The 12,598-nt window shown below is 61.2% G+C and overlaps 1 non-coding gene and 1 pseudogene across 1 annotated transcript; both read right to left on the bottom strand.

The window, feature by feature from the left end:
• Positions 1-2,785: 2,785 nt before the first annotated feature.
• LOC146821685 (28S ribosomal RNA) lies at positions 2,786-6,588 on the bottom strand. Its single transcript, XR_014965080.1, has one exon. It is a non-coding gene; the product is annotated as a 28S ribosomal RNA (ribosomal RNA).
• An 815-nt stretch (positions 6,589-7,403) lies between these two features.
• Positions 7,404-9,103, bottom strand: LOC146821684 (18S ribosomal RNA; annotated as a pseudogene).
• Between the last annotated feature and the right edge of the window lie 3,495 nt (positions 9,104-12,598).

The following is a 12,598-nucleotide window of genomic DNA, read 5'->3' as shown; positions in this document are numbered from 1 at the left end:
ATATCCGCTGCATGAAGCAGCCGAAATCTCCATTTGAACGACTAGGATAAAACGTGCTAATGAGCACAGAAACATAAATTCTCACAATATTCCACAAAAGCATGTGATACCTGTTATTTCCCAATCCTGGACTTACTCTGACCCCTGGTAATAATAAATCCGACGCAGTGTTGGCAATCAGTAGTGACTCCTCGGATAAGGCAGAAGAGCAACGCTCCACTACTTTTAAGCAGTATAAAGTAAGGAAAAATAAAATGATAATAGCTCTAAGCTATTATCATTTTATTTATTCCTGGTTGCAGCAGCTTTGCAGGCAGGGCTGCTCTGCTGACAGAGCAGGGGTGGGGAGGAATATTTTACACTAGGGGTGGGCAGAAAACTCCGCTCTGCCAGTGGAGCAGGAAAAGCAAGCCACTACCGCTCCCCGGCCCGGGTCCCTGCTTCTAAAAGCAGCCAGGCTGGGGAGAGCCTCCCGGGGCCCTGGTGGACCCCCGTCTCCAGCGCCTTGACCCTCAGCTGGCTTGCAGGATGAGGGGCTCCTGCACCCTGGGGCCCACCGGGCGGAGCTCGAGCCCGCGCTCGGTCCCAGTTTCCTAACCCTGGCCAGGCCGGGGAGAGCCTCCCTGGGCCCCGGTGGACCCCCTTCCTCAGGGACCCTCTTCCCCAGTGCCCGGACCCTCAGCTGGCTTGCATGATGGGGGGCTGCCGCACCCCGGGGCCCGCCAAACGGAGCACGAGCCCCGGGCCCGATCACAGCTTCTGAACCCTAGCCAGGCCGGGGAGAGTCTCCCCGGGCCCCGGTGGACCCCCGTCCCCGGCTCCCGGACCCTCGGCTGGCTTGCAGGATGGGGGGCTCCCGCACCCTGGGACCCTGAGATGGAGCACAAGCCCCGGGCCCGGTCACAGCTTCCAAAACCTAGCCAGGCCAGGGAGAGCCTCCCCGGGCCCTGGTGGAACCCCGTCCCCAGCGCCCAGGCCATCGGCTGGATTGCAGGATGGGGGGCTCCGGCACCCTGGGACCCTGGGACAGAGCATGAGCCCCGGGCCCGGGCCCTGTCCCAGCTTTTGAACCCTAGACAGGCCGGGGAGAGCCTCTCCGGGTCCTGGTGGATCCCCGTCCCCAGCGCCCAGATCCTCGGCTGGCTTGCGGGACGGGGGGCTCCCGCACCCTGGGACCCTGGAACGGAGCACGACCCCCGGGCCCGGTCACAGCTTCCAAACGCTATCCAGGCCAGGGAGAGCCTCCCCAGGCCCTGGTGGAACCCCATCACCAGTGACCAGACCCTTGGCAGGCTTGTAGGACAGGGGGCTCCCGCACCCTGGGACCCTGGGATGGAGAACGAGCCCTGGGCCTGGACCCAGCTTCCAAAACCTAGCCAGGCTGGGGAGAGCCTCCCCGGGCCCTGGGAACCCCGTCCCCAGCACCCGGACCCACGGCTGGCTTGCAGGATGGGGGCTCCCGCACCCTGGGACCCTGGGACGGAGCATGAGCCCCGGGCCCGGTCCCAGCTTTCAAACCATAGCCAGGCCGGGGAGAGCCTCTCCGGGCCCCGGTGGATCCCCGTCCCCAGCACCCAGATCCTCGGCTGGCTTTCGGAATGGGGGGCTCCCGCACCCTGGGACCCTGGAATGGAGCACGTGCCCCGGGCCCAATCACAGCTTCCGAACCCTAGCCAGGCCAGGGAGAGCCTCCCCAGGCCCTGGTGGAACCCTGTCGCCAGTGACAGGAACCTTGGTTGGCTTGTAGGACAGGGGGCTCCCGCACCCTGGGAATCTGGGACGGAGCATGAGCCCCGGGCCCGGTCCCAGCTTCTGAATCCTAGCCAGGCTGGGGAGAGCCTCCACGGGCCCCGGTGGACCCCATCCCCAGCACCCGGACCCTCGGCTGGCTTGCAGGACGGAGGCTCATGCACCCTGGGACGGAGCATAAGCCCCGGGCCTGGTCACGGCATCCGAACTCTAGCCAGGCCAGTGAGAGATCCTCGGGCCCTGGTGGAATCCCGTCCTCAGCGCACAGACCCTCGGCTGGCTTGCAGGACGGGGGCTCCCGCACCCTGGGTTGGAGCAAGAGCCCCAGGCTCGGTCCCAGCTTCCAAACCCTATCCAGGCTGGAGAGAGCCTCTCAGGTCCCTGGTGGTCCCCCGTCCCCAGCGCCCGGACCCTCGGCTGGAATCAAGGAGGGTTAAGCCCAGGCTAAGTCCTCTCCCCACCGGCCTGCCTGGGGAGCCCATTTTTCTCAACTATTAAGCCCCCACGTAGTGGGGCAGGACAAAAGTTGGAGATAGTCCGGCCGGGCGGCAGGCCGGCCATCTGGTCACCCAGCCCGCAGGGTCATCTGGTCACCTGGCCCGCAGGGCCATCAGGTCACCCAGCCCGCAGGGCCATCAGGTCACACAGCCAGGTGACCAGATGGCCCGGAACAACCCAGTGCCCAGATGGCCTGGGAGGGTGTCATACCCAGTCACTCTTGCAGTCTGGCCGAGGGTGGACAGGCGCTCCGAGGCAGCCACTCAGGAGGCTCCTTCCCCGGGGATGCCGCTGTTTGCCTCCCTGCTCGACTTGCCCAGGAGCAGCGGGAAGGGGAGGCCCAGCCGGCCCAGGCCACCTGGTCACCCTGCTGACCCGCAAGGGATGGTGGCCCCCATCCCCGCACTCTGTTAGGGCAGGTGGTGGAGGCGGCCTCCCGCAGGCCTGCGTTACCCTCTCTGCATCCCTCCCGGCAGCAAAGGGACCCACCCCTGGGTGTGGTGGAGGAGGGCATCCGCGGGCACCCTTGCACGGAGAGACAAAAGCTTGGCTCAGAGGATGACTTTCAATGGATCGCAGCAAGGTAGCTGCTCTGCTACTTATGAAACCTTGACCCAGAATCCGGTCATCTACGAATGATTCAGCACTGAGTTGTCCACGAACATGCGGTGCACTAAGGGCAATGGAGGCGGCCCCCTTCCATCCACGCTCCGGTCCCAAAGCGAGCAGCTCTATGCATCGGCCCCCCGAGAGAGGCCGGCTACCCCAGGCCAACCGAGGCTCCATGGCACTGTGGTATCATTCCGGTTTAGGGGGCATCCTGACTTAGAGGCATTCAGCCATAATCCCACAGATGGTAGCTTTGCCACATTGGCTCCTCAGCCAAGCACATACACCAAATGTCTGAACCTTTGGTTTCTCTCGTACTGAGCAGGATTACTACTGTAACAACACATCATCAGTAGGGTAAAACTAATCTGTCTCACGATGGTCTAAACCCAGCTCACGTTCCCTATTAGTGGGTGAACAATCCAACGCTTGGTGAATTCTGCTTCACAATAATTGGAAGAGCCGACATCAAAAGATCAAAAAGCGACATCGCTATGAACGCTTGACTGCCACAAGCCACTTATTCATGTGGTAACTTTTCTGACAACTCCTGCTTGAAACCCAAAAAGTCAGAAGGACCGTGAGGCAGTATGTATTCATACTGAAAATCGAGATCAAGCGAGCTTTTGCCCTTCTGCTCTGCGGGAGGTTTCTGTCCTCCCTGAGCTCGCCTTAGGACACCTGCGTTATCGTTTGACAGGTGTACCGCCCCAGTCAAACTCCCCACCTGCCACTCTCCCCGGAGCGGGTCGTGCCCGGCGGGCGCCGGGTGCTTGGAGCAAGAAGCGAGAGCCCCATGGGGCTCGCCACCCCGCCTCACTGGGTGAGTGAAAAAACGATGATTAGTGGTATTTCACCGGTGGCCCGAGGGCTTCCCACTTATCCTACACCTCTCATGTCTCTTCAAAGTGCCAGGCTAGAGTCAAGCTCAACGGGGATTTACTTCCCCGCTGATTCTGCCAACCCCGTTTCCTTGGCTGTGGTTTTGCTAGATAGTAGGTAGGGACAGTGGGAATCTTGTTCATCCATTCATACGCATCACTAATTAGATGATGAGGCATTTGGCTACCTAAAGAGAGTCATAGTTACTCCCGCCGTTTACCCACACTTCATTGAATTTCTTCACTTTGACATTCAGAGCACTGGGCAGAAATCACATCGCGTCAACACTCGCCTCGGGCCTTCGCGATGCTTTGTTTTAATTAAACAGTTGAATTCCCCTGGTCTGCACCAGTTCTAAGTCAGCTGCTAGGCGCCGGCTGAGGCAGAACCCGGCCCCGCACCCCCGGGGAGGGGGCATGAGTAGAGGTGACCAGCGCAGCTGGGGCGATCCACAGGAAGGGCCTGGCTTGCGTTTAGGGTTGCCGCCGCCCTGGAGGGAGGCGCCTCGTCCATCCGCGGTGTGCGCCCAGCCCTGCTTCACACCCCAGCCTGACCGACCCAGCCCTTAGATCCAATCCTTATCCTGAAGTTATGGATCTGACTTGCCAACTTCCCTTACCTACATTGTTCCAATATGGCAGAGGCTGTTCACCTTGGAGACCTGCTGCGGATATGGGTATTGCCCGGCACGAGATTTACACCATCTCCCCCAGATTTTCAAGGACCAGCGAGAGCTCACCGGACACCGCCGAAACCGCAATGCTTTCCAAGGCCCGGGCCCCTCTCTCGGGCCGAACCCATTCCAGGGCACACTGCCCTTCACAAAGAAAACAGAACTCTCCCTGGGGTTCCTTCTGGCTTCTCCGGGATTGTTTGCGTTACCGCACTGGATGCCGCGAGGGCGCCTGTCTCCGCCACTTCGGGTTCGGGGATCTGAACCCGACTCCCTCTCGATAGGCTGAGGGCAATGGAGGCCATAGCTCTTCCCTTCCAAACGGCACTCGCCCGTCTGTTAGGATCGACTGACCCATGCTCAACTGCTGTTCATATGGAACCCTTCTCCACGTTGGCCTTTAAAGTTCTCGTGCTATTTGCTACTACCACCAAGATCTGCACCTGCGGCAGCTCCACCCAGCCCTCACCCCGGGCTTCCGTGTGCACTGCAGCGGCTCTCCTACTCATCGCGACTTAGCCCCCGCCTCTCTCAGCTCCGGCAATGGCTGGGTATGGGCCTGACGCTCCAGCACGATCCATTTTCAGCGCTAGTTGATTCGGCAGGTGAGTTGTTACACACTTCTTAGCGGATTCCGACTTCCATGGCCACTGTCCTGCTGTCTATATCAACCAAAACCTTTTCTGCGGTCTGATGCGTGTCGGCATCAGGAGCCTTAACCCGGCGTTCGGTTCATTCCACAGCACCAGTTCTGCTTACCAAAAGTGGCCCAATAGGCACTCACATTCCATGCCCGGCTCCATGCCAACGAGCCGGGCTTCTTACCCATTTAAAGTTTGACAATAGGTTGAGATCGTTTCGGCCCCAAGACCTCTAATCATTCGCTTTACCAGATAAAACTGGGGCTCTGAGCGCCAGCTATCCTTAGGGAAACTTCGGAGGGAACCAGCTAATAGATGGTTTGATTAGTCTTTCGCCCCTATACCCAGGTCGGACGACCGATTTGCACGTCCGGACCGCTATGGACCTCCACCAGAGTTTCCTCTGGCTTTGCCATGCCCAGACATAGTTCACCATCTTTCGGGTCCTATCACGCATGCTCATGCTCCACCTCCCTGAAAGAGCGGGAAAGATGGGCCGATGGTGCACCCGCCACTGGAAGCGTGGCGGGATCCCACCTCAGCCTGCAGGTGCCGGCCCTCACCTTCATTGCGCCACAGGGTTTCGCTTGGCCCTCTGACTCGCGCATGTGTTAGACTCCTTGGTCCGTGTTTCAAGTCAGGTCTGGTGCATAACCGACATCACCGCTGACCCCTGGTGCCCAGCGTGGGCCTTCCCGCCCAACGGCGTGACGCGGTCAGAGCCCACTGAGAACAGTCCACCTCAGTCGACAGTCGCGCCAGGAGCAGGGGGCCCATCCCCCCTTCAACCGCTCCGGCGCGCACCGAGGGGCGGCTGGGAACGGGTGCCCAGCGGAGGGCGTGTAGGCAGTCAAATCTCCTTCAGCCCCATGGACACGGAGAAGCTGCTGCCAGGGGGCTGTAACACCCTCCACTGGAGGGGAGGGCGACCTGCCACCCCGAAGCCTTCCCAGCCGACCGGAGCCGGCTCACTGCAGTGGAGGAAATGCGCCCTGAGGGGGCCGGGTAGGTCCCGGGCGCCGGTCCCGCAGAGGGGATCCGGAACTCCCGGGCCACCAACCTTCCTGCCTTGTTGAAACCACCGGGTGGACTGCATGGACCCCACCCATTTACCTCTCGACGGTTTCACACCCTCTTGAACTCTCTCTTTAAAGTTCTTTACAACTTTCCCTTATGGTACTTGTTGGCTATCGGTCTTGTGCCCGTATTTAGTCTTAGATGGAGTTTACTACCCACTTTGGGCTGCATTCCCAAGCAATCCGACTCCGAGAAGACCCGATCCTGGCGCGCCGGGGCCGCTATCGGCCTAACACCGTCCGCGGGGTGAGCCTCGATCAGATAGACTTGGGCCCCCTGAGCGACGCCGGGGAGTGGTCTCCTATATGCCACATTTCCCTCGACCGCCGCCGCGTGGGGATTTGGCGCTGGGCTCTTCCCTCTTCACTCTCCTTTACTGGGGGAATCCTGGTTAGTTTCTTTTCCTCAGCTTAGTAAAATGTTTAAATTCAGCGGGTCATCACGTCTGATCTGAGGTCGTAGTCGGAAGAAAAACACCGGAGTGTCAGGGGGAGCCACTGGGGGAGGCCAGGCCCCTGCCGGAGCAGGGGCCTGGCATCTCGGTAGCGTGCACGCCCTCTTTCCCCGGATCAGATCTGGAGAGGGTTAGCCCTCGCTGGGAAGCCGGCCGCGGAGGAGGGTGCCCGAAGAGCATGTGCGTGAGCAGCAGGTGGGACACCTCAGACAGCCATGTGCTGGACGCAGCCAGGTGCCCCAGGATTCTGAGACAGGGGAAGGCAGCACCCAGGCCCACCCACCGGGGCCCCCAGGGTTCCGGGTCAGCGCCTGCCTCTCAGCGTCTTCCCAATGGTCCTTTTTCTCCGAGTTTGCTCAGTCAGACCTCCGTGAGATCCGACGATTCTGAGGCATGGGGAATGCAGCACCTGGGCCCACCCGCCGGGGCCCCCAGGGGCCCGGGTCTGCACCTGCCTCTCAGCCCCTTCCTGACGGGCCTTTCCTTTGAGCCTGCTCCTACGGGGGAGCAGGCAGGGATGTGAAGCCGCCATCCCCCCCGCACAGGGCGGCCTGCCATGGGATGCCCCAGCTGTACTGATCGATTGGGCACTCTTGGTCCATTTAGGGATGGACTGCTTGGCCAGCCTCAGCTGTTGTTTCAAGCAAGGAGCTTCCTCCCCGCATGGACAGTCCTACTCGAGGGCCTGCCGTCTGGCAGAGGCCCTTCACCCTACCCAGCAGAGCGAAGGCCGAGCAGCCCCGACAGTTCATGCCCCCCCAGTGGTCTGACCCGAGCGGAAGGGGTTGAGTGGCGCCAGGCCCTCAGATGCTGCTGCCTAGCAGGTTCGTAGGCCCATGTGCCATGCCATCACTCCTCTCCACCCAGCACATTTTCACAGCAGCTTGGAACGACAGGCGGTCTGTACAAAGGGCAGGGAATTAATCAACGCGAGCTTATGACCCGCACTTACTGGGAATTCCTCGTTCATGGGAAATAATTGCAATCCCAATCCCTATCATGAATGGGGTTCAGCAGGTTACCCCCACCTGTCGGCGAAGGGTAGACACACGCAGATCCGTTCAGTGTAGCGCGCGTACAGCCCTGGACATCTAAGGGCATCACAAACCTGTTATGCTCGATCTCTTGTGGCTGAACGCCACTTGTCCCTCTAAGAAGTTGGACGCCGACCTCTGGGGGTCGCAAAACTAGTTACATTGGAGGAGTCTCGTTTGTTATCGGAATTAACCAGACAAATCTCTCCACCAACTAAGAACGGCCATGCACCACCACCCACAGAATCGAGAAAGAGCTATCAATCTGTCAATTCTTTCCGTGTCCGGGCCGGGTGAGGTTTGCCGTGTTGAGTCAAATTAAGCCGCAGGATCCACTTCTGGTGGTGTCCTTCCATCAATTCCTTTAAGTTTCATCTTTGCAACCATACTCCCCCCAGAACCCAAAGACTTTGGTTCTCCGGAAGCTGCTCAGTGGGTCATATGAATAATGCAGTCGGATCGCTAGTCGGCATCGTTTATGGTCGGAACTACGACGGTAACTGATCGTCTTCGAACCTCCGACTTTCCATCTGATTAATGAAAACATTCTTGGCAAATGGTTTCGCTTTGGTTCGTTTTGCGCCGGTCCAAGAATTTCACTTCTAGCGGCACAATACGAATGCCCCCGGCTGTTCCTCTTAATCATGGCCCCAGTTCCGAAAACCAACAAAATAGAATCGGAGTCCTATTCCATTATTACTAGCTGAAGTATTCAGGGAACTGGCCTGCTTTGAACACTCTAATTTTTTCAAAGTAAACGCTTTGGACCCCCAGGACACTCAGTCAAGAGCATCAAGGGGGCGCCAAGAGGCAGGGGCTGGGACAGGCGTTAGCTCACCTCACGTTAGATCGCCAGCTTGATCCTAAGATCCAACTACGAGCTTTTTAACTGCAGCAACTTTAATATACGCTATTGGAGCTGGAATTACCGCGGCTGCTGGCAGAAGATTTGCCTTTCAATGGATCCTCATTAAAGGTTGTAAAGTGTACTCATTCCAATTACAGGGCCTCGAAAGAGTCCTGTATTGTAATTTTTCGTCCACTCTCCGAGTGGGGAGTGGATAATTTACGTGCCTGCTGCCTTCCTTGGATGTGGTAGCTGTTTCTCAGGCTCCCTCTCCGGAATCGAACCCTGATTCCCCGTTACCCGTGTTCACCATGGTATGCACAGAAAGTACCATCGAAAGTTGATAGGGTAGACGGGGATGTGTGATCCGCCCAAGGTTATCTAGAGTCACCAAAGCGGCCAGGCGAGCCAGAATTGTTCTTGCTCTGATAAATGCACGCATCCCGGAAGGTCAGCGCTCGTCGGCATGTATTAGCTCTAGAATTACCACAGTTATCCAAGTAACAGATGGAGCGATCAAAGGAACCATAACTGATTTAATGAGCCATTTGCAGTTTTACTGTACCGGCCGTGTGTACTTACACGTGCATGGCTTAATCTTTGAGACAAGCATATGCTACTGGCAGGATCAACCAGGTAGCCGCACCTGCTGATGGGGTGGGTTTGGGGGGCCGCTTGGCCATCTCCCCGACCGGACAACCTTCATGCACCCCTCCCTCTCGAGAGCCTGCTGGGGGAAGGAGCCCACCCGCCTGGACGGGAGGGCTCGCTGGAGGGGTGGAGAGGTGCGGCCACATGGGCACCGGTGGACTCAGCCATCTCCCCCCGGAAGGGAGAGGCGGGCCGAGGCGAAGCCTGAGCGAGACGCAGGGGTGCCGGAGCCTGGCGGCTGCACCCCTCGGAACAGTCGTTTCGAGCTGCTGTGGAAATGTGCTGGGCGGAGAGGGGTGACAGCATGGCGCAGGGGGCCTACGAACCTGCTAGGCAGCAGCATCCGAGGACCTGGCACCACTCGACCCCTTCCGCTCGGGTCAGACCACTGGGGGGGCACGAACTGCCAAGGCTGCTCGGCCTTCGCTCTGCTGGGTAGGTTGAAGGACCTCTGCCAGGCGGCAGGCCCTCGAGTCGGACAGTCCATGTGGGGAGAAAGCTCCTCGCTTGAAACAACAGCCAAGGCTGACCAAGCAGTCCATCCGTAAACGGACCGAGAGTGCCCAATCGATCAGAGTACAGCCAGGGCATCCCATGGCAGGCCGCCCTGTGGGGGGGGGATGGCGGCTTCACATACCTGCCTGCTCTCGGGGTGAGCAGGCTCAAAGGAAAGGCCCGTCAGGAAGGGGCTGAGAGGCAGGCACAGACCCGGGCCCCTGGGGGCCCGGTCAGGTTGGCCCAGGTGCTGCCTTCCCCATGCCTCAGAACCGCTGGACCTTACGGACGTCTGACTGAGCAAACTCAGAGAAAAAGGACCATTGGGAAGGGGCTGAGAGGCAGGCACAGACCCGGGACCCTGGGGCCCGGCGGACAGGCCCGGGTGCTGCCTTCCCCTGTCTTAGAACCGCAAGACCTCAAGGAGGTCTGACTGAGCAAACTCAGAGAAAAAGGACCATTGGGAAGGGGTTTAGAGGCAGGCGCAGCTGGGGGCTGTTTCGGAATCGCCGGACCTCACGGAGGGCTGACTGACCCTCTCCCTAGTAATCCGGAGGAAAATTATCCCCTTTCTTGTAATCCGTGCACACGAGGTGACAGAGGGGACCCAAGGCGCAAACGTACCCATCCTCCTGGAGTCCTCGCTGGGATCGGGGAGGCAAATAAGCCCTCATCGGGACTTCCAGGCAAGCCCAGCCATCTGGTTGCCTCATTGGAAAGCATTGCGTGCGACCAGATGGCCGAGGGGATAGGTGCGACCAAATGGCTGAGGGGATAGGTGCGACCAGATGGCCGAGGGGAAAGGTGCGACCAGATGGCCGGGCTCGAAAGGGAAGCCATCTGGTCGCTCTGTGCCCCAACAAAAGAGTGAGCGGGCACCGGGGCATGGGGACCAGAGACCCAGGGCCCCAGCTGGGCCCCAGCCATGGAGGCTGCAAGGGGGACCCGATGGGCCCTCCGACCTGGGGCCTGCGGACACCTTGACAAGCAGGGGAGGCCTGCATGGGACCGACCGACCTCTGTCCTGGTCCCTTGGAGGAGAAGCAGTTTGGGGCCCAGGGGTGGAGCACCTGACCCAGGGCCCGATGGGGCCCCTGGACCCAGCTTGGGCTCCCAGGCCCAGAGGCATAGAGGAAGCCTCCCCAGGCCCGAAGGACCCTATCCTGGGTACCCTGCCATGTGGCAGGACCGAGGACGGAGCCCGGGATGGGGAGGCCGCCCTCCCCGGGGCCTTCACAGTTCCTGAACCCAGCCAAGCAAGGGGAGGCTCCCCAGGCACAATGGAACCCCGTCCTGGACCTTTGGCAGTGCGGCAGGCTGGGGGACGCCCAGGGCAAGAGCACCCGACCTGGGCCCGACGGGGCCCCTGGATCAGCCGGGGCTCCCTGCCCCAGAGGCACAGGGGAAGCCACCCCGGGCCCACCAGCCACCATCCTGGGCGTCCTGCCATGCGGCAGGACTGAGGTCAGAGCCCGGGGTGGGGAGGCCGCCCTCCCCAGGGCCCCCTCAACCCAGCCAAACAAGGGAAGGCTCCCTGGGCACAACGGAACCCCATACAGGGCCTTTGGCAGGATGGCAGGCCAGGGACGGGGCCCAGGGCCGGAGCACCCAACACAGGGCCCAGCGGGGCCCCTGGACCCAGCAGGGGCTCCCAGGCCCAGAGGCGTAGGGGAAGCCTCCCCGGGCCTGCCGGACCCCATCCCGGTCACCTTGCCGCATGGCAGGACCAAGGACGGAGCCCGGGGTGGGGAGGCTGCCCTTCCCAGGGCCCCTGGGAGCGGCTGAACCCAGCCGAGCAGGAGGAGGTTTCCCAGGCATGACAGACCCCTGTCCCAGGCCTTTGGTGGGCCGGCAGGCTGGGGGACGGGGTCCAGGGCCAGACCACCTGACTCGGGCCGGTGGGGCCCCTGGACCCAGCCAGGGCTTCCAGGCCCGGAGGCGCAGGGGAAGTCTCCCTCCCCAGAAGGCCACCCTCCCCGGGGCCACAGGGAGCCCCTGAACCCAGCCGAGCAAGGGGAGGCTCCCCGGGCCCTTGGAACCTCGTTCGGGCATCCTGTCACACAGCAGGACCAAGGACGGAGCCTGGGGTGGAGAGGCCACCCTCCCCGGGCCCCTCAACCCAGCCGAGCAGGTGGAGGCATTCCAGGACCGCCGGACCCCAGGGCTGGGGCGGCATCCTGGCCTGTCCAGCTGCCGGCTGAGGACAGCTAGGCCGAGAGGGGTCTCAGAGTACCCTGTCCCTAGTAATCCGGAGGAAGGCTACCGCCCTTTCTGGTAACCTGTGCGCACCGCAAGACTGAGGGGGCCCTACGTGCGGATGTGCCCGACCTCCTGGAGCCCTGGCTGAGCCCAGGGAGGCAAATGAGCCCTCATTGGGACTTCCAGGGCCCATCAATCTGGTCGCCCCATTGGAAAGCATTGCATGCAACCAGATGGCCAAGGGGAAAGGTGCGACCAGATGGCCAGGACCGAAAGGACTCCCATCTGCCCGCCCGAGCCAAGCCTTCGCGGTAGGGCTCCCACCTGCCCACTCCTGTCCCCTGCACCCGGTCCCTCGGCTGGCTTGCAGGACAGGGGGCCTGCCGGACGGAGCATGAGCCCCGGGCCCTGTCCCAGCTTCCGAACCCTAGCCAGGCCAGGGAGAGCCTCCCCGGGCCCCTGTGGACACCCGTCCCCAGTGCTCAGAACCTCAGCTGGCTTACAGGATGGCTGGCTCCTGCACCCTGGTACACTGGGATGGAGCATGAACCGCGGGCCCGGTCACAGCTTTCAAACCCTAGCTAGGCCAGGGAGAGCCTCCCCGGGCCCCTGTGGACCCCATCCCCAGCGCCCGGACCCTCGGCTAGCTTGCAGGATGGGAGGGGGGCTCCAGCACCCCATGGCCTGCCAGACAGAGCTCAAGCCCCGGGCCCGATCCCTGCTCCCGAACCCTAGCCAGGCCGAAGAGAGCCTCCCTTGGCCCAGATGAATGCTCAGACCCTTGGTTGG

The sequence above is a fragment of the Triturus cristatus genome, chromosome 6 (assembly GCF_964204655.1).
Source record: "Triturus cristatus chromosome 6, aTriCri1.1, whole genome shotgun sequence".
Classification (NCBI taxonomy): Eukaryota; Metazoa; Chordata; class Amphibia; order Caudata; family Salamandridae; genus Triturus; species Triturus cristatus.
Note: the sequence above shows the minus strand (reverse complement) of the source record. Positions and strands in the feature narration are given on the sequence as shown.